This window comes from Rhinatrema bivittatum, chromosome 4 (genome assembly GCF_901001135.1).
Source record: "Rhinatrema bivittatum chromosome 4, aRhiBiv1.1, whole genome shotgun sequence".
Lineage (NCBI taxonomy): Eukaryota > Metazoa > Chordata > Amphibia > Gymnophiona > Rhinatrematidae > Rhinatrema > Rhinatrema bivittatum.
In genome coordinates, this window is record NC_042618.1 from 237,530,683 (window position 1) to 237,558,487 (window position 27,805).

At 46.2% G+C, this 27,805-nt stretch overlaps 1 protein-coding gene across 2 annotated transcripts in view; it reads right to left on the reverse strand.

Annotated features, from left to right (window-relative positions):
• The window catches only part of LOC115090603 (sodium- and chloride-dependent betaine transporter-like), a 368,393-nt gene that overhangs the window by 327,531 nt on the left and 13,057 nt on the right, over positions 1–27,805 (reverse strand). Inside the window, exon 1 of one of the 2 annotated variants that reach the window (XM_029599944.1) lies at positions 12,665–12,745. The exons of the other annotated variant lie outside the window; for it this stretch is intronic. The gene's annotated coding sequence lies outside the window, so the exon portion shown is untranslated. Of the gene's footprint in view, positions 1–12,664; positions 12,746–27,805 lie in introns of those variants that run through there. 2 annotated transcript variants of the gene reach the window in all.

The following is a 27,805-nucleotide window of genomic DNA, read 5'->3' on the forward strand; positions in this document are numbered from 1 at the left end:
AGTATGAAGAAACGGCTTCTGGCAAGACAAGGCTACAGCTCGGAAATTCGACACTCAGAACCTATTGCCACCAGGAACACTGTTTTCAAGGTCAACAACTGCAAAGAAAGGCTACGCAGAGGTCAAAATGTCGGGCCCACCAAGAAATCCAACACCAGGTTAAGACACTACAACAGAACCGGCAACCTCAAGGGAGGCCGAAGATGCTTCACTCCCTTCTTAAAACATGCCACAGCAGGATGTGACAATAGGAATTCACCATTCATCTAGCCCCGGAAACAGGCAGGAGCCGCAACCTGTACCTTCAAGGAATTAAGGGCCTTTATCTAACCCATCCTGTAAAAATTCCAAAATAAGTGGGATCTTAACTGAACGAGGAAGAACACCTCGATCCTCAAACCAGCCTCACTTTCTAAACTAGCACATAGGCTAAGGATATGGAGAACTTTTGACAGCAGAGAAAGGTGGCAATCACTGCAGAAGAATATCCACGCTTCAACAAGTGAGCCCTCTCAAGGCCAAACCACAAGACAAAACTGAGTCAAATCCTTGTGAAGGACAGGTCCCTGCTGCAACAGATTCGGCTGAAGACGAAGGGGGGGTCTCCATCAGGAGTCTTCGCAGATCTGCATACCAAAGTCATCTGGGCCAATCTGCTACCACCAGGAACACCATCTCCCTGTGGCTTTCTATCCTGCGAACTATTCTGTCCAACATGTGTCATGGGGGGATGGCATAAAGCAGTTTGTCTTCAGGGTAGACCTGCACAAGAACTTCGATACTCAGGGATCACTGATCTCTCCTGCGAACCGAGGAGCCTTCACATTTCGAGAAGTCACCAACAGGTCTAGGAATGGAAGGCCCCAGCAATCCACTATCTGCTAAAATGCTTCATCCGACAACACCCATTCTTCTGGGTCCACACTTTCCCTGCTGAGAAAGTCTGCTCTTATGTTGTCTTTTCCTGCAATGTGAGAGGCTAAGATAACCTGGAGATGTCCTTCCGCCCATTCCATAAGTTGTTTTATTTGCTGCAACACTTGCTGGCTCTTGGTTCCTCCCTGCTGATTGATGTAAGCCACCATCATTGCGTTGTCCAAAATCAGTCAGACCGCTCGACCCCGCAGTTTGTGGCTGAACTGCAAGCATGCCCACCAGACCACCCGGGCTTCTAGGTGATTGATGCTCCAGTGGGACTCTTTGGCATTCCAGCATCCTTGCACCATTAGCTCCTGACAGTGAGCTCCCAACCCCGGAGACTCTCATCTGTCATGAATATCACCCAGTTCAGTGAGGTCAAGGAAATACCCTTTCTCAGATGATTCTCCTGCAACCACCACTGGAGGTGAGAGCAGAGTTCCATCGGCAAGTGGAGCTGAATCAAATAGTCCTGAGACAACGGGTTCCAACGATACAGCAGCGAGTGCTGACAAGGACGCATATGTTCCCTTGCCCATGGTACCACTTCCAGGGTTGCTGCCATTAAACCAAGTACCTGTAGATAGGACCACACTGTCGGGCGTATAGAGGTGATTTTATAAATTTACGCGCGCGCAAACTTTTGTTCGTGCACCAGGCGCGAACAAAAGTACGCTGGATTTTATAAGATACGTGCGTAGCCGCGCGTATCTTATAAAATCCGGGGTCGGCGCTCGCAGGTTGCACAAATGTGCACCCCCTTGCGCTGCCTGTTCCCTCCGAGGCCGCTCCGAAATCGGAGCGGCCTCGGAGGGAACTTTCCTTCCACCTCCCCTCACCTTCTCCTCCCTTCCCCTACCTAACCGACCCCCCCCCCGGCCCTATCTAACCCCCCCCCCCCTACCTTTGTTGGCAGATTTACGCCTGCCGAAAGCAAGTGTAAATATGCGCGCGCTAGCAAGCTGCTGGCGTGCCATCACCCGACCCGGGGGCTGGTCCGGAGGCCTCGACCACGCCCCGGGCCAGCGTCACGCCCCCGACACGCCTCCTCCCCGCCCCAAAATTAATGCCGCCCACCCGACACGCCTCCAACACGCCCCCTTTGCCAAGCCCTGGGACTTACGTGCGTCCCAGGGCTTGCGCGCGCCGCCGAGCCTATGCAAAATAGGCTTGGCGCGCGCAGGGGGGGTTTGGGGTAGGTTTTCGGGGGGTACGCACGTATCTTACGCGCGTACCCCTCTGAAAATCTACCCCATAGTGTTCACCAAAAGACGCACCAGTGACATCTTCTGAATTCGAATTTTGGCAGGAAAACTTTGGCCTGCTTCATGTCGAACTGAACCCCCACATACTCCAATGACTGAGATGGCTGAAGACTACTCTTGGCCAGGTTCACTACCCAACTAAGCTCTTGCAACAAGGATATCACCTTCTGAGTCACCAGGTGGCTCTCTTCCAGAGACTTGGCTCGAATCAGCCAGTTGTCCAAATAGGGGTGTACTAGATTCCATCTTTTCTCAACTCTACTGCTACTACCACCATAATCTTGGAAAAAGTTCTGGAAGCATTGGCTAAACCAAAAGGCAGCACTCAAAACTGATAATGGCACCCCAACACCGCAAAAATCAGAAAATGTTGGTGTTCCAATTGGATAGGAATATGAAGGTAAGCCTCAGACAGATCCAGGGATGTCAGAAATTCCCCTGCCTGCACAGCCATTATCACTGAATGCAAGGTTTCCATGTGAAAATAAGTCACCTGCAAATGTCGGTTGACTCCCTTGAGATCCAGGATGAGACGAAAGAAGCCCTCCTTCTTGGGCACAACAAAATAAAAGGAATATCGCCCCATACTTTCTTGAGTCATAAGCACTGGAACCCAAGCTTTCAGTCTGAAGAGCCATAATAGTATAGATTTCACTGCCTGTTTCTTCTGCAGGGAATGGCAAGGAGACACCATGAACACATCCCGAGTAACACTGTGAAATTCCAGCACATATCCTTCTTGTATCACCTCCAGGACCCACTGATCCAATGTGATCTCAACCCACCTCTGATAAAAGAGAGAGAGGTGTCCCCCTATCTCTTGCTCCCAAAGGTGGGCCAGCAAACCTTCATTGGGAGGTCTGGGAGGATCTGCTACCCGAGCCCGCTCCTTACTTGGGCTGTCTGGGGCGAAAGGACTGAGACCTGCCGAAAGGCCAAGTCCTCTGAAAGGTCGACCCTCTGTAGGGATGAAACCTCTTGGAACCCTAGAGACAACTCCTCTTACCAAAGGCGCACTGCAACTGCTTCCTAGCCTCCGGCAACCGAGGAACTGGAGATTCACCCCACTTACTGGCCAATTTCTCCAACTTGCTCCCAAACAAGAGCGAGCCTTTAAAAGGCATTTTTGTAAGATTAGCTTTGGAGGTTGCATCGGTGGACTAATTTCACAGCCATAGCTGATGCCTGGCTGCTATTACCAAAGCTACCCCTCTAGCTAAGGTAGGGACCAAATCACAGCCTGCATCTACTAAAAAGGTGGCAGTGGGTTTCATAACTGCTCTGGAATCATCAACCTCCTGAGAGAGAAGCAGACAAGAACAAGCCACTGGAGTGCAATAGGAAGCTATCTGTAAAGTCATTGCTACTGCTTCAAAGGCCTGCTTAAGGATGGTCTCAATCCTCCTATCATGTATATCCTTCAAGGCTGCTCCTCCCTCCACAAGGACAGTCGTCTGCTTAGAGATGGTGCAGACAAGCGTATCCAATTTTGGAAAATGCAAACACTCTCTCACTACCGGATTCAGGGGGTACAGGTCTTCCAATATCCAAACCCCTTTGAAATTTGCCTCCGGAGCATCCCATTCAAGATAATAAGAGGGAAAAACAAGAGGCTTTACGCAAAGAAACCAAAATGGGATTCTTCTTTGGCTCAGCCATGGAATCTGCTTCAAGGTCAGGGAAATCAGGGCTGGCAGTTCATCTTTATGAAAGAACAGCAACATGGTCCAATATGGTTCCAGTCCCGGGGGAAATTCCCCATCTTCCAGGGAGTCAGAATCTGCCTCATCATCAGTGCCATCCGGGTTCCTGTCTGGAATATCCACAGCTAACCAAGGCATGCTTCAGCACGTAAACATAGGACTGGAAGAGGGAGAGACCACCAGCTGATGATCCGACCTAACAGGATTGGTCGAAGCTGAGGACTGCGCCTGAAGCAAGGATTGCAATCCTTGAAAAAATTCTATCCAAGAAAAGACAGAAGGATCCAGGCCAAACCCAAGAGGAAATGGAGCGTGCCAAACCCAAGAGGAAATGGAGCGTGCCAAACCCAGGAGGAAATGGAGCGTGGCCCATGGAGCTGCCATCTCCTGTGGAGGAACGGAAATTCCAAGATCCGGTGTACCTCCAGATTAATCCTTAACCAGACCATCATCAGGCTGGGATGATGCAGACTTAGCAAAATCAGAGGAAGACAATTCTTCCTGAGCCTCTAAGCAGTACTGACACATGTTAGAGAGCATTCCAGGCTGAAATGCCCGAATATGCAGGCAACACACAGAGAAAGGCGCTTAGGTTTCATGTTCACCGGCGCCATTAATTCATAGCCGACAGAGAATGTGTGTCCAGCTGGCTTGCGCTGAAAAACTTCAAGCGCACAATTTTATGCGCACAAAAATTAGGCGCCCCAAAAGTAAGCGCTACAAAAATGAACGAAAAAACTGGGCGCTAAAATCTGGGCGCGCCACCGAGATACTGAAAAATATGCGCATGTCATGCCCAAAACTGAGCTCACAAGTCATATGCAGAGCCGGATGAACTGTGCACACCGACGTTCCAATAAAGGGCAGTCAAACTTGCACAGAAGTGTGTGAAAACGCCACCATGGCCTACCACGTGGTGTGCGGGAAAAGCCTAGCCCACCCAGGCTGCTCAACCCGCCAGGCTGCCCAGTTCCCCTAACCCCTACAAAAGCATGAAAAAATGTCCGAATGGCACACCGAGCACAGAGACCGGAGGAAATCCTGCAAAACCCATCTACACTATCTCTGCCTGAATTTTCTTTTTTTTTTTTTTTTAAACTTACCGGAGCTCAGCCTTACCTGACTGAGTACAGAGACGGTCTCCGGCTGCGGGGGGACAGGGCATTTGCCATCCCCACCAGGCTCGGCTTCCTGCACCTGCTGCCTTTAAGCTGTACAATCAGCTAAGTCCACGCCGGCAAAAAGCAGCTATCGGACCAAGGCGCATATCTGAGGGACCATGGAAATCACCTCAGGAATTCTCAACTGGGGGAGGGACCATCTGGTATCACTGCAGGAAAGCAGGGCTTTTTCTATCTTTTAAAAATCCAAAATCTGAAGCAATCCCCATCAGGAGATGCATGTCCACCATCTGCTGGAGATGGGGAATACTGGCAGGCAGAGGTCAATGCAGGTGTATAAATACTGTGATGCCAGCTTGCTCCGTCTCTATCTACTGGCAGGGGAGCATAACAAACTGGTCCTGAGTCCATCTTTCTACATACTAGGAAACCTATTTTGAAAAGCCTTTCTAGGGTATAATAAATCCTATGAACAAAGTTAAAGTGAATAGGTCTCAAATTAGTGTTTACAGAGACAAATTTTGAAGACATCAGTACATTTTCTGAAGCTTCAACAGAAAAGGAAACCCCATCACCAGCCCATTTTGGTCTTAAAGACTGCAGTGGCTGTTGTTCATCATTCTTCGATATTATAGAAGGCTGATGTGAATTTAGAGTTACATTTCAGCATTATCTTCTCCACAGAAGATATCAATGGCAAATTGTTTACCCCTCCCAATACAGCATCCAAAGCTTGACATAATTGTACATAACTGAAAAAGTATACATTTGAAATGTCAAATTCATTTTTTGCTGCTCAGATGTTTTTGGGTTTTTTTATTTTATCTTTAATACTTTTTTTTTTAATCAAAAATTACAAAGAAATAAACTTTGCAAATGCAATAATAGGCTGAACATGTGTTATCATAATCTAAACAAATAATAAAAGAAATTTTTAACTTTTCTTTTGAAATTTTTCTACACATATTCAGCACTTTTCATCATAGAGGTAATATGCAGGAGATTAAACAATGTAAATGAGGATTAATAAAAAAGAAATATTGACTAGCTTACTACCACAGATAACTATGAAAGGCTCCAACTTAATAATCTAATTACCTCCATCATTAATAGAAACTAGCATCCTAGCATTCAAGAATTCTTGTAATTGAGTGGCTTCAAAGAAAATATATATTTTCCCATGCAGTTTTAATACACATTTACATGGATATTTAATCATCATCATTGCACCTAAAGCAATAACATTAGGCTTTAAGGAAAGAAAAGCCCTACATCTAATCTGTGTATTTCTAACAAGGTCGGGGTAGATCCTAACCAAACCTCCCAGAAATAATGTACCCATATTCTTAAAATATGCCTGCATCACAGAATTCATTTCTTGTTGGGTCTGAAAAGTCACTAAAAAAGTAATACATTCCACAATCTCAACTTGTGTTTCCTCTAAATATTGGGTAAAATTTTGAAAATCTATGGGTTCCCTAGGAGCACTATTGCTTATAGAGGTTTGTTTAAATGGTAAATGTATTTATTTATTTCAGGAATATTGTCTGAAGGAATTTTTAAAGTTTCCTTCAGATATTTTTTAAAGGTAATCAACAAACTCTCCTCTTTCACCTTAGGAAAATTTAATATTCGAATATTCAAATGTTTAATTGTGTTCTTAAGGAACTCCATTTTCCAAGATGTAGCAAATCTTTCTCTAGTAATAACCTTTTAATAAAAGGTAATAAAAAGTAATAAATCTTTTAAACCCTTTACCTCCCCTTCCAAGGATAGAATCTGTGTACACTGTTCTGAAAAATTTGCTGATGGTCTTGCATTACAGAATCAAGCTTCTTAGAAACTTGCTGTAATATTTTTTATTGATCCTGAATACTATTTGCTAGTTTCTTCATTAAGTCTGCTAAGGACTCCAATGTTACAGTTGTTTTTTCTTCAATCCCAGCTAGGAAGATATTACCCGCTCCCAGAATGTGTTTCTGATCTTGACTGCTAGAAGCATTAATATTTACTTCTAGGGGAGTTTCCATTCCCCGAGGTAAATTTAAACTCAAATCTGGAGTGGAAGTCCTAGCTATCTCTACTAATTCCTCGCAGTTTCCAGCTGGCTGGCATAGTATAGTAGAAGTATCTCCAACTATACCAGCAACTGAGGGGAAGCTTAGAGGGGAAGTGTTACGAGCGCGACCTCCAGCAGCTGTTACAAACTGAGGGCTTGGAGGCCTTTGGCTATTGTTACGGGCGCGGAGGTGTGGTTGTCTCTAAAGCAGGTGATGTGAGCCCTTGGGCCACGGCATGACTCAGGGAGGAGCCCCAAGACAAACCGCGGGAGGTGAGCTGGTGCGAGCACGGGTAATGAAGAACAAGACAAGGCTGAAGCGAAGACAAGGAGACAATGTTTGACCCTCTACCGGACATGCATGCCCCAGGATGACCAACAACGCAATGTTGATCGATGAACAGTCCTCCGACCGTTCCAAGCCCTTTCGGACCTGCCACTGGGTACGGCAAGAGGCGGCAGGCCGGACAGAGGACGAGGGAAGACGGAGTCCTTAGAATACAGAAGACTTAGACGAGGACTGAAGCAAGGACACTGCAAACGAGGACTGAAGCGAGGACACTGTACACGAAGGCTGAAGCGAGGACACTGTAGACAAAGACTCAGGCAAAGACAATGTAGACGAGGACTGAAGCGAGGACACTGTAGGCAAGGATGAAGCGAGGACACTGTAGACAAAGGCAAGGAGGTCAACGTGCTAGGTCAAGACTGTGACGCAGCACGCCCTACAGAGTCCACCCGTGAGACTGGTCACGGACCACGCTGGGCTCGTAGCGGACTCTAGGAGAGTTTGAGCAATAAAATCCCAGACCTGCCGGCCTAATGGTAGAGGCGGAATTGGACATTGTTGCTGTTACGGAGACATGGTTCACTGAGTTTCATGATTGGGATGTGGTCATCCCGGGCTATAACTTGTTAAGGAAGGACAGAGAGGACAGAAAAGGGGGAGCAGTAGCTCTTTATATCAAAAACAATATCCAAGCAACTGAATTGCAAGGGACATGGGGTAAAGAAAAAGCATTATGGGCTGTCCTAAAAAGAGAAGATGGTGCTTCCATTTGTACTGGTATGATCTACAGGCCTCCAACCCAAATGGATGAACTGGACAGAGACCTGATCGAGGACATCAAAAAGTTGGGAAAGAAGGGAGAAGTGATGCTCGTTGAAGATTTTAATCTTCGGGATGTGGATTGGAGCATCCCTTCTGCGAAATCTACAAAAAGTAGAGAGTTAGTGGATGCCCTTCAAGGTGCTCTGCTCAGACAAATGGTAAAGGAACTCATGAGGGAGGGTGTGATCCTCTAGTGCTTACTAATAGGGATAATGTCTCTGATGTTCAGGCAGAGACTCACCTGAGCAGCAGGGATCATCAGATGGTATGGTTCGATATCACACATAGGATATAGAGAAGTCACACCAAGACCCAAGTTTTGAATTTCACAAATACAGACTTTGTCAAAATGGGGATGTACCTGGAAGAACTGGAAAACTGGGAGAAAATGGGTGAGGTGGAACAACAATGGGTCAAATTAAAAGGAGCTATTACAAAGGCAACAAATCTATATGTTAGGAAAGAAGAGTAAGAGGAAAAAGAAACCGATATGGTTCTCTAAGGAGCTAGCTGAAAAAATTAAGGTAAAAAGAACAGCATTCAAGAAGTATAAAGGATCTCAAAAAAAGGAACACAAGGAAGAATATCTGTTAAAAATGAGGGAAATGAAAAAAAGAAATCAGGAAATCAAGAAGTCAAGTGGAAGAAGGAATTGCCAAAGAGGTAAAGAGAGGAGACAAAACATTTTTCAGATATAACAGAGAAAGAAGGGATGCCCGAAGTGGTATAGTGAAATTGAAAGGTGACGAGGAGCATTGTGTGGAGAGTGTTAGACCCTCCCGCGACTGGTCCCCCTCATCTTAGCGGGCAGGAGGCCCATTCCTGCTCCCCCTTTCGCTGCTCTCTGCCATTGGCCCCGGCTGCCGCCACTGCGGCCTGCCCTCACAGCCTGCCCTCACGGCGTTCCCCGATGCTGCTGAAGCCGATGTTCTCCGCGGGCCCTCTAGGCACGCACGCCGCTTGCCAGGATTTAAAGGGCCAGCGGTAGGAAAGTTCCCCGTGGCCCGGTAAGATGATGTCAGGCAAAGCAAGTATAAATATCCTGCCTTGCCACTTCTTCCTCGCCTCAGCAATGGGTCCTGCTGTTATTGACTGCAAGTTGTCTGCATTCCTGACTCCTGCCTTGTCTCGTGTTCCTGATTCCTGCTCCAGCTCCAGTTCTTGACTACGCATCCTCTTCTCCAGTCCCTTAACTGCTTCTCTGCTTCCTCGGACTGCTCTCCTGGTTTTGACCCTGCTTGTTCCTGGACTCCTCCTGACCGCTGCCTGCCCTGACCTTCTGCTTGGTTCACTGTTTCTGCTTGTCCACTGCCTGTCCTGACCCCCAGCTTGGCTTATCGACTCCACTTGTCCGCTGCCTGCATCAACCTCTTGACCGGTTCTCCGCCTCTGCTTGACCGCCGCCTGCCTTGACCCTTGGTACTCCCGACATTGCTTTAGCCTTCTGTCTCCTGGTTCTTTGCCTTGAGAGACCCGCGCCTTTGTCCTGCCAGCCCCAGTACCCAAGGGTTCAACCTGCGGGGAATGTGGGCTGGTATAGGTGAAGGTCCATTTGGGTCTTCTTTCCCTGAACTGCCTCCCGACAACGAGGACCGACAGAGGCCTCCCTCTGGAGGTAGCAACAACCTCGTCTTGGCTTAAGGGTCCACTTTTCCATCAGAGAGAGATGAGGAAATGGCAGAGAAATTAAACAAATACTTCAGTTCGGTGTACACTAAAGAAGACCCTGGATGGGGGTGGAGTAGATGAAACTCCGTTTACAGAAGAGAATGTCTGGGAAGAGCTAGGAAAACTGGAAGTGGACAAGGCCATGGGGCCAGAAGAGGTTCATCCCAGGATACTGAGGGAGCTCAGAAATGTGCTGGTGGGTCCGCTGCATGACCAGTTCAATAGATCCCTGGAAACAGGAGTGGTGCCGAGTGATTAGAGAATTGAGCTATTGTTCCGCTTCACAAGAGTGGGAGCAGAGAGGAGGCTGGAAACTACAGTCCGGTTATCCTCACCTCGGTGGTAGGAAAATTAATGGAGATGCTGTTGAAGGAAAAAATAGTGAACTATCTACAATTAGGAGGTTTGCTAGACCTGAGGTAGCATGGATTCACCAGGGGAAGGTCCTGACAGACAAATCAGATTTTTTTTGATTGGGTGATTAAAGAATTGGATCGAGGAAGAGTGTTCGATATGATCTAAATGGATTTCAGGAAAGCTTTTGATACGGTCTTGCATAGGAGGCTTATAAATAAAATGAGAAGCTTGGGTGTGAACACCAAGGTGGTGGACTGGATTACAGACTGGTAGACTAACAGAAGGCAGTATGTAATGGTAAATGGAACCTAATCTGAAGAGAGAACAGTGTTAAGCGGAGTGCCACAAAAATTGGTGTTGGAACCGGTTCTGTTCAATATCATTGTGAGTGACATTGCGGAAGGGATAGAAGGTAAAGTTTGTCTATTTGTGGATTATACTAAGATCTGTAACAGAGTGGACATGCTGGAAGGAGTAGAGAGAATGAGACGTGATTTAAGGAAGCTTGAACAGTAGTCGAAGATATAGCAGCTGGGATTCAATGCCAAGAAGTGCAGAGTCATGCATCCGGGGGCTGTAACCCAAAAGAACTGATTGAAATGGGGGGGGGGGGGGGGGGAGGGTGAAGGGCTGTTGTGCAGGAGCAAGAGAGGACCTTTGTGTGATAGTGTCTAGCGATCTGAAGACGGCAAAGCAATGTGACAAGGTGATAGCTAAAGCTACACGAATGTTGGGCTGCAACAAGAGAGGGATAAACAGTAAGAAAAAGGAGGTGATAATAACCTTGTACTTTATGAGGCCTCACTTGGAGTACTGTGTTCAATTCTGGAGACTGTATCTCAAAAGGGACAGAGACAGGATGGAGGCGGTCCACAGAAGGGCAATCAAATGGTATGGGGTCTCTATCAAATGACTTATGAGGAGAGGTTGGAGGACCTAAATATGTATACCCTGGAGGAGAGGAGGTACAGAGGAGATATGATACAAACCTTCAGATACCTGAAAGATTTTAAGGAGGCACAATCAACAAACCTTTTCCATTGGAAGAAATCAGTAGAACTAGGAGTCATGTAATGAAACTCCTGGGAGGACGACTCAGAAGCAATGTTAGGAAATATTTCTTCACGGAGAGAATGCCCTTCCGGAGGAGGTGGTGAAGACAAAAATGGTGAAAGATTTCGAAGGGGCATGGGATAACACTGAGGATCCCTAAAGGCTAGAGGATGGAAATGAAGAAAAGAATGCATGGGGGTAACTTGCTGGTGAGGCAGTTACTACCCTTAACCAATAAACGTTCATAGTGTTGATATAACTCCATTATTGCTCTCTGCTTTAACCGCAAGTGGAAAAAGGGAAATAGATTCAGACAGCAACCAACAAGGACACTAAATTTTACAGTCTGGGAAAACAAATAAGTATGGGGGTAACTTGCTGATGCAGCTGTTACTGCCTTAACCAATAAGCCTGATACTTTTGATGCAACTCCAACATTGCTCTCTGCTTCAATGGCAAGAGGTAACGGGGAATTGGACTCAAACAGCAACCAACAAGTGGCCCTGACTTTGACTAAGTATGGGGGTGACCTGTATAGCGCAGCAGATGCTACCATAAGCTTGCTAGACAAGACTGGATGGTGAAGTCATCAAGAGGGACAAGGGCAGGGGTTGTTTCCATTTTTTCTACCCTGTGAGAACAATTATTGTGCGTCCTCCTATCTAGTTTTTTGTTGTTGTTGGGGTTGTTTTAAACACAGAATACCCACCTCAATTAAACATGCAGAACACAGACTCACCCTCACCGAATACAGAATAAAGAGACTATAAAATAGAAACATGGAGAGAAACTGAAGTAGAAACTGCAACAAGTCAGATTATGCAATGCAGCAATGGAGAAACAAACATCACCAGTCCTCATAAATCATTCATCAAACAATAAAATCGTGGTGGTAGATATTCAAAAGATTTAGTATATTCTGCCCCTTATCGGGCTAAGCTAACATCCAGCAGGATATAAAAGAGGTGTGTTGAGGGCATTTGGGGGAGGAGTTAGATTATCCGGCTACCTTAGCCACTTTTAAACTGCAATCTGCCAAGGCAGCGGATAACTTTAGACCTTCTTTAGAACAGGTCTAAAGTTATCCGGCCTTATGCACCAGATAACCAGCCACTTAACTGGATATCTTCAAAAGATATTCGATTAAGTGACAAACCTAGTGAAAAAAACAAACAAAATAAAACTCGGCCCTACAAACCCTGACTAGAATGTCCCCTCCCTTTCTCCCTCCCCCTCAAAGAACCCAAATCGGAGTTTTTTTTTGAAAAAATATACGCGCCGGGGGTCCGTGCCAGCCTCTCCCCTCTCCTCTCCCACACTACTCCCCACATAAATTCCAGCTTTACTGTTTAAAGGTTAAATCTGCGGGCCCCTCCTTTCCCCCACCCCAACCCTTACCCTCCCAGTACCTTAAACATTAGTTTCTCTTCAGACCGGATCAATGCGGCCTCCTACCGCGATCCGGGCCCGGCGCGTCTGGTGTCACTAAGGAGCTACGATGAAAGCGCAGACTTCCGCCGAGGGGCTAAGAGGAGCTACGCTGAAAGCATACAATTCCAACGTTGCCCCTAAGCTATTCCAGACGCGCCGGGCCCGGCTCGTGGTAGTAGGAGGCTACCGCAATCTGGTCTGAAAAAAACCAATATTTAAGGTATAGGGAGGGTAAGGGTTGGGGTTGGAGAAAGGAGGGGGCCTGCAGATTTAACGTTTTAAACAGTAAAGCTGGAACTTTAGCGCAGAGTTCGGTGGGGCAAGGGAGAGGCTGCTACCCGTATATTTTTCAAAAAATTCCGATCTTGGCTCTTTTGGCGGGAGGCAGCAGGGTCAATCCATGGAGTTGGGGTTGAGAGAGGAGGGGGGGGATTCTAGTCGGGGAGGGAGCCCGCGGCTTTAAAAATGTTTTAAAGTAAAGTTAGAACTTGAGCAGATTGTAAGAGAAGGGCAGAGGCTGGCGGAGGTAGAGTTGCCAACTTTTCCACAGACTAGGACACAATGCTTGAGGTCTAGGGGCGGGGCGGAGCGGAGCGTTCCAACCTTATTTGCATAAATGTGCATATATTTCAGATCCTGCCACTTGGAGCCCATTTGGTGTTAGGCCTTCACTATAACGCATGTTGGGTACAGACTTGGCCCTGAGAAAGCAATGAGTATACTGAATTACAATTACAGTATAGTAAACCTCCAATATCAAAACAAAACTAAACCATAATAATGAAAAAGGCAACACTGCAAATATTACACCAGGCCCTAAAACACAAATATATTTCCTATTAGGAAAACAGAACAAGCCAGGCTGTTATTGAACCCTACTCTGGCAGACTATCTCACTTCAGCCACGCATGCAGAATGCAGACAGACCCTCATCAAATACAGAATAAAGAAATAATGTACATGCAGACAAAAACTGAACTGCAGACAAAACTGAACTGGAAACCACAAGAAGCCAGACTGTATTTGGTGTAATGATAAAAAAAACATCACCATGCCTCATAAAACATCAAACAAAAAAATGAAATATAAAACAATCATAATAGTAAAAAGAATACATATTTCAAAATAGCTGTTGAGTAGAGCTTTAAAAATTTATATAAAATTTGTTTATAAATTTCCCAAACACCAATAAAATATTTCAAAACAGAGTCATCAAATAACACCCAATAATTAGAATTAAGGATTAAAAAAATCTCCCTTTTTTCATACTTGAGAACTTTTCATTTCCAGTCACCCTGCAACTGTTGTGAATTATTACGGGACAGGAGGGAGGAAAGGCGAGGGGACCGCATAAACTTTCTCTTCTGGACTGAGATCCAAGATGATGTCCTAGCTCTGCACGGATTTCCCAGCTTTTTTCCTGTGCACTTATCGTAAGCTATTATGCCACATTCTGGTCGGAAACGGAGGGCCAAGGAGAGGGATGTCTCTGCTGCCCCTCCAGAGAGTCCCGTGCAGCAAGGGGTTTTGCAGCCGGGAGGTGAATTATTGGACGTTTGTAGAGAAGAAGAGGCACTCGACTCCTTTCCTGATTCTTTAACATCATTATCCTCGGCTGAAAGGATGGCCATCTTTCAGCCGGCGCCATCTTTAAAGATGGCGCCGGCCATTCAGTGCTCCTACCATGTGACAGGGGCCGGCCAATGGCACGGATACCCTGTCACATGGTAAGGGCAAAGGGGCATTGGCACCATTTTTTTTTAGCGCAGCTGATGCCTGGGAATGGGAAATCGCTCCCCGAGGCCCCCCTGTACCACCAGGTAATTTTAAATGGTTTTGGAGGGGTCGGGAGGGTGTGGGAGGCTAAGGGGGTTCGATTTAAAGGGTCGTGTGGATTTTTTTTTTATCGGGCCATCGGCGCCATTTTAATTAGTGGCAGCCAAAATGGCGCCGATGGCCCGAGAGCGGGAGATCGCGCCAGGACCCCCCCACTGGACCACCAGGTAATTTAACATTTTGGGGGGGTTCGGGAGGGTGGAGGAGGGTAAGGAATTGGTTTTAAAGGGTCGAGGTGGGTTTAGGGGTTGTTTTGGTATGCCAGTTTTCCCACCCTCCCCCAAATAATTCCCGTGCCCTATTTAACGATTTAGGACGATTTATGACGATAAATCGGGGGCATTTGTATTGTATCATGCACTCTGACGATTTGGGACGATTTTAAAATTATCTGACGATAATTTTAATCGTTCAAAAACGATTCACATCCCTAGCGCCAATAGCCTTTGCCCTTACTATGTCACAGGGGCTACCAGTGCCATTGGTCAGCCCCTATCACATGGTAGGAGCACAAGATGATGCCGGCCATCCATTGCTCCTGACCCCCACAAGACTTGCCAAAAGTCCCTGGTGGTCCAGCGGGGGTCCGGGAGCGTCCTCCTGCACTCAGCCCCTGTGGCATAGTGAGGGCAAAGGCTACCGGCGCCATTTTGAATACTGGCAGCCAACGGCCCGAGTGCAGGAGGTCGCTCCCGGACCACCAGGGACTTTAGGCAAGTCTTGGGGGACCTTCCTGACCCCCACAAGACTTGCCAAAAGTCCCTGGTGGTAAATATTTTGGTACAACATTCCAGAGGGTTTTAAAACATCTCACAGAATACTGTGATGTATGATGAGATATCTGTCTTCATAGTAGACTAGTATATGGTTCTTTGTAAGTTATGGGATATTGCCACTTGAGATCTCTTTAAGTATAATTGAAATGCTTCCATAAGTTATATAAGTTTTAGCATTAGTAGCTGCTTAAAGTCATTGAGTTTAAAATATTAAAAGTATAACAGCTGTAGCAGATTATTTAGAAATCTATTGTCAGGTGTGTGTGTGTGAAAGTATTTATCAATAAGAATATTAATTCCATGGCTCAGACATTTTTAGTGCCCACCCATGTTAACCTTGGGCCCAGCCAAAAATTCATTTCTGGCTGTGCCAATGATCAGCCCTAGGTCTCTGTTCACTGCAGCTGGGGCTAGCATTGTTAGGTAACCCAGAGTGTAAACGCTGCTGCTGCTACAGGCGGGAATCTCAGGGAGTATGAGCAGATAACACAAGTTCCCCCTTCCCGCCCTGCTAAATAATTCACCTTTGCTGATTTGCTTCACACCATGGCCTTTCTGAGCAAGGTCGATGCGCTGCTGAGATACTTTTTCAAGAGGCATGCATTGCTGGAGATCCTTAAGGTAAAAGGGAGCTTCCCAAGTCAACAGCACCAGCATTTATGTATGTGTCAGTGAAAGCATGTTTGTGTGTCAGAGTATATGTGAATGACAGCATGTGTGTGTATGTTCCAAAGCATATGAGTGCCAGCATGTACATATGTAAGCATGTGTGTGCCAGTGAAAGCATATATGAGAAGGACAGCATGTGTCAGTGAGAATGTATGTGAAAGGGAGTGTGAGTGAGAGAGCACGCGACAGAATATGTGAGAGAGGGAGTATGTGAAAGTATGAGAGAGAATGAATGTGTGTTTATAATAGAAGAGAAAGTTTTTTAAAACATTTTTAATGTATTGCATTTTATAAATTCATTCAAGAAAATATTTGAAAAAAAAACAAACAATTGACATTACAACACTTAAATTAAAAAACCCTGGTAATCCAGGCCAACAAGAAACAGGACATTTTCAATGCCAAATAGATAAACCTAGCCCTCAAATATAGAGATCCAGACACAATTCCAAAAGAAACTTACAAAAGAAAAGTACAGGTAATATTAGCAAATAGAGGAGTATAATATATATAAAGGATTCATTCCTAGCCATTAAGAGGTCAGTTGGCATTTAAAGGTGAAGACTCTTCCCCAGAAAGTAATTTATCACTAAGAAAATTGGAAAGTTGAGAAGGATGGAAGAAAATATAAGAAACATCACAATATTTAATGAGCCTTTAAATGGGTATTTTAAGCGGCAAAAAGCACCCAGCTGCAAAGCTTTGGGCCTCATTAAGAGAAACTGCTTCCTTTCTCTGAGTTTTGTCTCACCAAATCTGGGAAAACTCAAACCTTTAAATAAAGGAAAAGCTCCAAACAATGTCTAAAAAACATCTTTAGTATCCAATACCTATCAGATTCAAGTACAAAAGAAACAATCAAGGCTGCTGGTTGAACTCACTATCAGAAGTCTCAAGGACCTCTGAAAGATTTAAACTGCATGAATCTAACAGTGGCAAAGACTACATATTCTGACCCTCTACACGTCTTTTCTTGAAAGGAGGCAAATAATAAATTCTTGCAGTAAGTGGTATTGCTTGTTCCGGCAGCTTTAATGTCTCTAAAACATATTTCTTCCACATGACTTTAGATGAAATAAGAGGAACGTCTCCTCCCTAGATAGGTATTTGTATCCCTATGGGAGGCCCACCTAGTAACTCGAGGTGAGGGTTAAGTATTAGTGTTACCCAGGTAGAGAGTCCATCAAGCTAGGTGGAGAGAACATTGCACAAATCTCATCTTGGAGTGAGTTTCCTCACTCCGAATGCCAGCAAATCTTCAGAAGAGACCACTGTTCTGTTCGTACGTCTCATATTGAATGTGAAAGTGGCCCCTAACCCCCTACACTAATACTTAACCCTCACCTCGAGTACTAGGTGGGGCCTCCCATAGGGATACAAATACCTGTCTAAGGAGGCAACACTATAAGCAAGTCTCTCCTCTCTCTCTCTCTCTCTCCTCTCTCATCTCTCTCTCTCTCTCTCTCTCTCTCTCTCTCTCTCTCTCTCTCTCTCTCTCTCTCTCTCACATACTGAAACAGTGATATATTGGCAATGTAGCCCAAATTGGGCTAATAGTGCAACTTGCAATAACAGCCTTTCACATAGATGATATCACAATTTGCAATACAGATGCTTATTAGCATAAGGTACACCCCTTTTTGGTATCCAATGCAATATTGGAAAATGAGGCCCTAAGTTTGTACCTTTATTTAAGTATTTAAAGTCACTATCGCTTCCCAAATTGTTTCAAGAGAAAATATAGATGGTCTTACCATAACAAAAGAGTTCAGCAGTATTTCAACTACGGTAAATCAATGTCCCCATGGAGAAGTTTGCCTTCATAATGCTATTAGAATCCTCTAGTGGAAATTTCCCCCAAAACACCAGCGATACCATTGCCAGGCTCTGAGGCAGTTTTCACAAATGTTGTGGTCTCTTGGGACAAGTCTCAGCAACATCAGTGTCATTGACGCGCGGCGAGTCCAATAACGGAGTGAGGATTCTTGCCTCAATGGAGTTAACAGGGGCCATCCTTTCAGCGGAGGATAATGATGTTAAAGAATCAGGAAAGGAGTCGAGTGCCTCTTCTTCTCTACAAACTTCCAATAATTCACCTCCCGGCTGCAAAACCCCTTGCTGCACGGGACTCTCTGGAGGGGCAGCAGAGACATCCCTCTCCTTGGCCCTCCGTTTCCGACCAGAATGTGGCATAATAGCTTATGATAAGAGCACAGGAAAAAAGCTGGGAAATCCGTGCAGAGCTAGGACATCATCTTGGATCTCAGTCCAGAAGAGAAAGTTTATGCGGTCCCCTCGCCTTTCCTCCCTCCTGTCCCGTAATAATTCACAACAGTTGCAGGGTGACTGGAAATGAAAAGTTCTCAAGTGTGAAAAAAGGGAGATTTTTTAATCCTTAATTCTAATTATTGGGTGTTATTTGATGACTCTGTTTTGAAATATTTTATTGGTGTTTGGGAAATTTATAAACAAATTTTATATAAATTTTTAAAGCTCTATTCAACAGCTATTTTGAAATATGTATTCTTTTTACTATTATGATTGTTTTATATTTCATTTTTTTGTTTGATGTTTTATGAGGCATGGTGATGTTTTTTTTATCATTACACCAAATACAGTCTGGCTTCTTGTGGTTTCCAGTTCAGTTTTGTCTGCAGTTCAGTTTTTGTCTGCATGTATCTGTTCATTATTTCTTTATTCTGTATTTGATGAGGGTCTGTCTGCATTCTGCATGCGTGGCTGAAGTGAGATAGTCTGCCAGAGTAGGGTTCAATAACAGCCTAGCTTGTTCTGTTTTCCTAATAGGAAATATATTTGTGTTTTAGGGCCTGGTGTAATATTTGCAGTGTTGCCTTTTTCATTATGGTTTAGTTTTGTTTTGATATTGGAGGTTTACTATACTGTAATTGTAATTCAGTATACTCATTGCTTTCTCAGGGCCAAGTCTGTACCCAACATGCATTATAGTGAAGGCCTAACACCAAATGGGTTCCATGTGGCAGGATCTGAAATATATGCACATTTATGCAAATAAGGTTGGAACACTCCGCCCCGCCCCTAGACCTCAAGCATTCTGTTCTAGTCTGTGGAAAAGTTGGCAACTCTACCGCCAGCCTCTGCCCTTCTCTTACAATCTGCTCAAGTTCTAACTTTAAAACATTTTTAAAGCCGCGGGCTCCCTTTGCCCTTACCATGTGACAGGGTATCCGTGCCATTGGCCGGCCCCTGTCACATGGTAGGAGCACTGGATGGCCGGCGCCATGATGGCGCCGGCCATCCAGTGCTCCTACCATGTGACAGGGGCCGGCCAATGGCACGGATACCCTGTCACATGGTAAGGGCAAAGGGGCATCAGCGCCATTTTTTTTTTAGCGCAGCTGATGCCTGGGAACGGGAAATCGCTCCCCGAGGCCCCCCTGGACCACCAGGTAATTTTAAAAGGTTTGGGGGGGGGGTCGGGAGGGTGGGGGAGGCTAAGGGGGGTCGATTTAAAGGGTCGGGTGGGTTTTTTTTTTAGCGGCGCAGGCCTCCCTAAAAAAAAATTAGCGATGTGAATTGGAATCGGAAACTATTCCAATTCACATATCTTATCGATCAGATTCCCCCCCCCCCCCCCAGCCGAACCTAATCGTTAAGACGATCTGGCACACGATTCACATCTCTAATCGGCGCCATTTTGAATACCGGCAGTCGACGGCGTGAGTGCAGGAGATGGCTCCCGGACCCCCCACTGGACCACCAGGGAGTTTTGCTAAGTCTTGGGGGGGTCAGGAGGGTGGGGGTTTGTTTAAATTTGCTCCTTTAGACAGCCGAATAATTCGTCACTTTAACCTCCATTGCCTCAGGTACAAAGCTTAGATTGTAAGCCCTCTGGGGATAGAGAACTACCTACAGTATCTGAATGTAAACCGATATGATAACTCAGATCGAATGTTGGTATATAAAAAATATATAAATAAATAATGCACGCCCTATTGCTTACATACTAGTAAAATACCTCACCTCGGGCACACACAGAACCTACCTTCACCAAGTACAGAAAGACCATATATTATAAATATGGAGACAAACTGGAATGGAAAACCAAAAAAAGCCACTCTGCATGCACTGCAAACCTCGAGAAATGGAAAGAGAAATATAGCAGCTAACACAGTCCCAGGATCTGCAATAATGCACAGAAACTAATCTGCACAAATTTATACTTGCATTAAGGAACACATAACAACCCTATCTATGAAAAGGCAACACTACAAATATTAAATCAGGTCTTAAACACTAATACACCTGCTATAGATCCCCATACAGAAATAACTGTAAAACTATATTAATAAATGTTTCAAAACAGCTGATGAACAGAATAATGTCAAACATTTAAAACTCATAAAAATTATTAAAAATTGTCCAAATATCAATAAAATATTTCAAAACAGCAGACACCACATAATACTCAATGATTAAAATGGCAGTCAATCAAGAAAAATAAACTTAAAATGCCACCTTTACTTAACCTCTCCAGCAACTCTCCTACTCCTTTCCTTTGAAAGCATATACCAGGAGCAGCAGCTGAAGCTCTGTCCTTATGGTCCTCTTCTTTAGGGCCCACAAGTCACACACACACACACACACACACACACCAATTAAACCCTACGACCAGTCTCTGTCTCACACACACCCCAGTCACTTCCCTGCCCAGTCTGTCTCTCACACACATACCCCAGTCACCTCCCTGCCCAGTCACTCTCTCACACACACCCCAGTCACCTCCCTGCCCAGTCTCTGTCTCTCACACACAACCCAGTCACCTCCCTGCCCAGTCTCTCACACACACACCCCAGTCATCTCCCTGCCCAGTCACTCTCTCACTCACACCCATTACTTCCTGCCCAGTCTCTGTGTCTCACACACAACCCAGTCACCTCCCTGCCCAGTGTCTGTCTCTCACACACACCCCAGTCACCTCTCTGCCCAGTCTCTGACTCTCACACTCACCCCAGTCACCTCCCTGCCCAGCCTCTGTCTCTCACACACAACCCAGTCACTTCCCTGCCCAGTCTCTCTCTCTCACACACACACACCCCAGTCACCTCCCTGCCCAGTCGCTCTTTCTCACACATACCCCAGTCACCTCCCTGCCCAGTGTCTGTCTCTCACATACAGGTTCCCGTTCATTCACACACACACACACACACACACACACACACACACCAGTCAGGTTCCATTTCACATACACTCCAGTTAAGTTCCTATTCACATACACACATCCCATTCAAGGTCCCATTCATACACATACACCTCAGGCAGGTTCCCATTCACACACTTACCCCAGGCAGGTTTCCATTCACACACACACACACACACACACACCTAAGCAGGTTCCCATTCACATACACACTCCAGCCAGGTTCCCATACACAAAGACCCCAATTAGGTTCCCATACACATACACACACCCACACACACATCTCAGTCAAGTTCCCTTAAACACATAACCCTGTCAGGTTCCCATGTACACACACACACCGCAATCAGGTTCCCAACCACATACATCTACACCTCAGTCAGGCTCCCTTTCACACACACACACACAGCAGGCAGGCACTTATTCACACATACCCCAATCAGGTTCCCAGTCACACACAAACACCCCCCCCCCGACAAATTCCCATTCACACACACATACACACACACATCCTAAGCCGGCTTCCATTAACACACACCACACACCCCAGTCAGGCTGTCATTCACACATGCACATACACCCCAGTCAGGTTTTCATTCATTCCCTCACACACACAGATACCATCGGGAGCTATTCTGCTGCTCCTCCTTGTGTGCCAGCCCCAAATCTCGAGGGCCCAGCATTTCCTCTATGCTGATCATGTGCATCACAAATCAGCATAGAGCATGTGCTAGCTGCATGTGTTTTGGATAGTGTACGCTGGCATGAGAAGAAGCTGGAAAACAGGCTCCATCTTCTTTCTTCAGCCGCCAGTGGAATAGGGCCTACTAGCAGCCTCACGGGCCTTTTCTTCTTCTGGGCCACTGGTGGGATGGGGTCCACTGGTGGCCTGGTAGGCCTCTTCATCTTGGCCACTGGTGAGATGGGGTCCACTGGCGGCCTTGCAGGCCTCTTTCTTTTCTGGGCCGCTGATGGAATGGGGGTCCACTGGTGACCTCACAGGCTTTCTCTTCTTGGCTACCAGTGGGATGAAGCCCACTGGCGGCCTCGCGGGCCTCCTCTTGTTCTGCTCTGCCCCCCCCCCCCCCAGTGTGCCACCCTGTACAATTGTACAATTGTACAGGGTGGCACACTGGGGGGGGGGGGTGTACACCCGGTAGCACCAGGTCTGGTCCCATCTACGGTGCCTCTTCCTTTATTTTGGCCTGCTCTGGCCCAGGGCACCAGTAGCAGCCCACAGCTCTTCTTTCTTTCGCTGCTGCCAACAGCGGCCCATGGCGCCTCTTTCTTTTCTTTGGCAACCGCCAGTATCTGTCACTCTGTTAGCAAGGTGAGGTGGCTGCTGGAGGCATGTTTTGGAGGGGCACTTTTTGCTGCTCCAAAATTTTGCCACCTGAGGTGGTCGCCTCATCCTACCTCATTATAGAACTGCCCCTGCAATTCACTATACTTAGGTTTTCAAACCTCAACAATAAAAGCATTACAGCTGCTGCAAAATTCTGCAGCCCGTCTCATCACTGGTAGCAATAAGAGAGATCATACCTCCCTGGTGTTATGTGACCTCCACTGGCTCCCAGTGCAGTAAAGAATCAAGTACAAGATCGCCATGCTAATACATAAACATATTTATTTATCATTTCTTAATCGCTTTATAGATAAAAATCACCCAATTCACATCAAAAAACCAGTTTCACAAAACAACATAAAAACAATACAACAGCCATAATCATTACCCCTTGCACATATCCAGTTAAAAAGATCATAAAAAGAAGAATACTAAACTGGTACCCTAATACCAGATAACGAGCCAAGTTTTAAAAAATTTATGAAATTTCAATAGATTATTCTCAGCTCTCAAAAATGTTGGCAAGTTATTCCATAAACTTGGAATTATGGCTGAAAATGATCTATTGAACAATCACAAATGACAAAATTACTTTTTAGCAGGCAATTTCAAAAGATGTTTCCTTACCAATCCAAGACCTAGATTCATCAAAATTCTATAAATAAAGTCAAAATATGGCACGTTAACATCCCTGATAAAAAAAATCTGGGCACCGCATATGTAAATTTCGCAACTCATGATACTTTATCATGTCGCACAACACAGTATCCACAAGCAACAGGAGGAGAGTTACTGCACGTAGTAAATAAACAATCCAAGGGAATAGTGCAGGAAAGAGTATATGACAAATCCACACAAGAGTCAGAATAGATGTGCTAAATCTTTTTAGTTGGTATGGCAACTCCACAATTCAAGAAAGTACATGTCATCAGATTTTAAACAATCCCCCGACACGGTCCCGTGTTTCACCATGAGGCTGCATCGGGAGGGACAGCAGTAAGTTCAAATTGTACAACAAAAGAAAATAGCAGGTGTGGAAGTAGAAGAAACACGATGGGAAACTGTTTAAACAAAAACTTTAAACATACCTTAACCGGCTTCAGTGTATAACTTAACCGGGAGTGCACCGGAGAAGTACAGCAGAGGGCCCTTTAACGCTGAAAAAAGGTGCAAAAAAGCACCTACCAATCAGAAGAACTCAAACCGGCAGACTTGACAGAAGACTATGAATCCAATTCAGGTAAAAACACCCCACTCAATGTCATTGTTTAAACCAAATGGGGATAAACTGTTCAGTAAGTAAATCAATTTTTGTTCCCTACGGACCAATATTTCTGAAAAGTTACCCCCCCCCCCCCCTCCCGACGTGGAGGAGAAAGCACATCAATCACGCAGAATTTTAAATCTGAGATGCTATGAGCATGAGTGATTCAATGGGCAACTAGGAGAACATTTTTCCGCTGAACGTTCAAACTAGGGCGGTGCTCAAGTATCACATTGTGTGATGCATTATCACATCACACGTCAGTTTACACGTCGCACGCCATTTTCTTTCTGCAGCTGCCTCTTTGAGGGTGTGTCAGGATTGGGAGAGAAAGGAGAGGAGGTGAGTTCTTGGTAGGAGTTTAGTGGAGGTTCATAGCGATTTCTGAGTGAGTTGTCCTGTTTTGTGTTCTAATTTGTTTACCTTTACCTTTCTCTCTTGTCTTTATCTGTGTTTGGAAGGTTTTGCGTGTTTTTCAAGTTCATCAGTTTGTCTTTGTTTGGTAGTGGAGGAGGAGTGCGGAGTACTGGAGAGAATGGGGCATGGAAGGTGTGGGAAGAGAGGAGAGGATAGGTGTGAGGAAAGGAGGGAGAAGAGAGGAGGAGGAAGACAGGAGTGGTAGGAGGAGTAGTAGGGACAGGATTAGAGATAAGGAGGAGGGAAGGGAAAAGAGGAAGCAGGAGGGGGAAGGGGACCGGCAGATGAGTGTGGCTGGAGGAGGATGGCAGGTAGGGCTAGACAGAGAGGGTAATGGGGAGGGGAGCTGGCAGGGCAGGTGCAAGAGTGGAGAGGAAGGGCGGGGAGCAAGAGCAAGGGCAAGGAAAGTGGCAACTCTCCAGAAGTGGAAGTGGCAACCGGCAACCCGATCTTCTGGCAGCCAGGCAGCAGGTCGGCCTTGCATTTGTGCATACAATTTCAGCATTGAGGACAATGAGATGGTCATTGCTGGGGTCCTTGAAAATTACAGCATGCTTTTTGGAAACCATGTAGCGAAGACATCCAGGGCAGCCAAGGGCCAGATGTGGCATCCCATTGCCCAAGCCATATCCCAACACAGCAAGGAGAGCAGGTGGCCTATAGCTACTGCGATGTGAAGGCCCAGCTGCAAACCAAGGTGGCGAGCCTCAATAAGTATCTGCACCAGATAGGAGGAGGAGCCCCTTGCCACATAGTCCTTACCTCCATGGAGGAGTGGCTGATTCAACAGCTGGGATGGACATCTTTGAGGGGACGGACAGGGCTCTGGACACAATGCGAGCTAGGGCCGATAAGTTCACGTAACCTGTAAATGTCATGTCTGCTGCAGATGTCCACATGTTTTAGGCATAAGATGCTCACATTGATTGATGCAAAGTGCACATCTTAATCCAAACAGTACATGTGTATTTCTTAGCATTCATTCTTATGTTTTCTTCTTCTTATCCACAGCTCTTGCCCAGGAACCCACTGGTCCCATCCGTGAAGCCCCAAGGACCAGTAGTGCAGCCCCAGTTATTAGTGCATCCTTGCAACTGGATGCAAAGACCCAGTGGAGCAAGGAAGAAGAGGAGCAGCAGCTGCCGTGGCCACCAGACCAGCACCAGCTACTGCAACTCCTTGGCTCATCCCTACATCTCAACATAAGCCTAAACCTCTTCAGCTTCATGGAGGGGAGATCTCTGCCATGGGAGGAAGCTGGGAAATCTCCACCTGCTTCCAGTGTGCTAAATCGCCAGCGGGATGCACCAGATACCCAGCCAGATCAGCTCACCAGGCCAAACATACCAGCTTTGGAGCCACAGACTGTGCCTCATCCACCACCAACCACAGCACCAGCAGCACAGGAGTAGACAGTCCACAACACATTCAACCACATTGAGAGGAGGCATGGGCTCCACCTGCATCATATACAGGCAGAGATGTTCCATTTGAGAAGGGTTCAGGTCACCCACACAAATGCCATGAGGGCGAGGACAGCAGCCCTTACGCAGGTCCTACCCACCATCTCTACCTCTATCAATAATTCGATGACTATGATAACACAAATAATTCAACACTCGTAAGAGTCTGCACCCATGCTATCCCATCATCCCAGGAATCTACTTCGTGCAGCAGTCCCTGGCTCTCAGGACAGCCCAGGGTAGGTCCCCAAACATATGCCACCCCCAACCAACCAAAAGCCCCTCAGTGGAAAAGGACCTTGAGGCCCCAAGTTGTAAAGACTTCAAAATGTCACTCAAAGATGAACATAAGGACATAAGAAATTGCCATGCTGGGTCAGACAAAGGTCCATCAAGCCAAGCATCCTGTCTCCAACAGAGGCCAAACCAGGCCACAAGAACCTGGCAATTATCCAAACACCAAGAAGATCCCATGCTACTGATGTAATTAATAGCAGTGGCTATTCGCTAAATAAACTTGATTAATAGCAGTTAATGGACCTTTCCTCCAAGAACTTATCCAAACCTTTTTTGAACCCAGCAAACTGTACCAACCACATCCTCTGGCAACAAATTCCAGAGCTTAATTGTGCATTGAATGAAAAAGAATTTTCTCCGATTAGTCTTAAATGTGCTACTTGCTAACTTCATGGAATGCCCCCTTTTCCTCCTATTATCTGGAACTGTTTTATTAAGCTCTGTCTGTGGTTCAGACACTGTGCATGACGTAAGTATTCGAGGTTCTTATGGTCCATGTAAACTCTGATTTGGTGTTGAGCACCTTCGAGCCATGGGCACCATTCCTCGAATGCCAATTTTATTGCTAGTAACTCTTTGTCTCCTATACTGTAGTTACGTTTGGCTGGGGAGAACCGCCGTGAAAAAAATGAGCAGGGATGGAGGGTGTGGTTGTCAGCGTGTTGGCTAAGGACTGCTTCTACCCCAACGTCGGAAGCGTCCACCTCGACAATGAAGGGCCGTCGGGGATCAGGGTGGCGAAGACAAGGCTCTTTTTTGTGTCCATCGATCACAAACGGCTGTGACCGCTCTGCCTTACCTCTTTTTCTCCCCTTTCCTTCTCTTTGGGCAAGATGGCTGTCTCTGGTGTCGGGTGCCGCAGGCCTCGGTGTTTCAGACCAGCATGGGCGTCCCCATCCGCCAAGCTCACTCCCATGGCCTCCTAGGGCACGAGACCGCACATCTCTGATGCTCAAATACATGTCATGGCGGGAACCTCGAGGGCGGCCCCACCACATGATGTCAGTACCTCCGGGTATAACTAGCTTCCGCTTCCGCTACCAAATTGAGTTAGCAAAGATTTCGCTTCGCTACTCTGCCTGCTCTAAGCTGCTAGCTTAGATGCCTCCTTTTGCTAAGGGCCTCATTTCAGCAGAAACTCTAGACACCTGCTCCTTGGGGGTCTTTCGCTTCCAACTTCCCTTCGGGGTCCTCACTAACTTAGACAACCGCTCCTTGGGGGTCTTTTCTCTTATTCATTTCCAGGATATTGGACCATTGGGTACTCACTCCTCCTATCTCCTTCATCTCCTGCACCATGGACCTTCGGTCCCACCATTCTACAATCAGGAAGATGCTTTCACTCTGTGAGTACCTCTATGAACCGGCGCTCCAACTCCACCCACCAGCTGCGGCATTACCCGCACTGCGTTCTCCTGCCTATCGTGAACATCTGGGTGAGACTATACTTCTGAGCCTGTTGAGCGTATTGGCACCTTGTGGATCAGTGCCTTACCTTCCTGCTTTACCATCTTTTTACAGCAGTACAATAAAGACTTTATCCATTCTGTGTTTGCTAACTGTGTCAGCCTATCGCAGTGGTTCCCCACGGGGCTCCTCCCCATGGGCGGAATCATCTCCGTTGCGACTAAGGGTCCACAATGCCTCAAACACAACAGATTGCTAACTCAATGGACTTGGCTCAGCTCGCAGCCCTGCAGGCTATTCCTGGCCTATCCCAGCGGATTATAGAACAACAAAAGCCTTTGGTGAGCCTTGTTACTGCCTTCAATCAGTTACACGCTCAACTAAACTCCTCAGCTCCTCCTGTGAAGGAGTTGCTGTCACCAGTGGTAACCCTTAAGACCACTGTGCCTTTATCTATACCTATCCG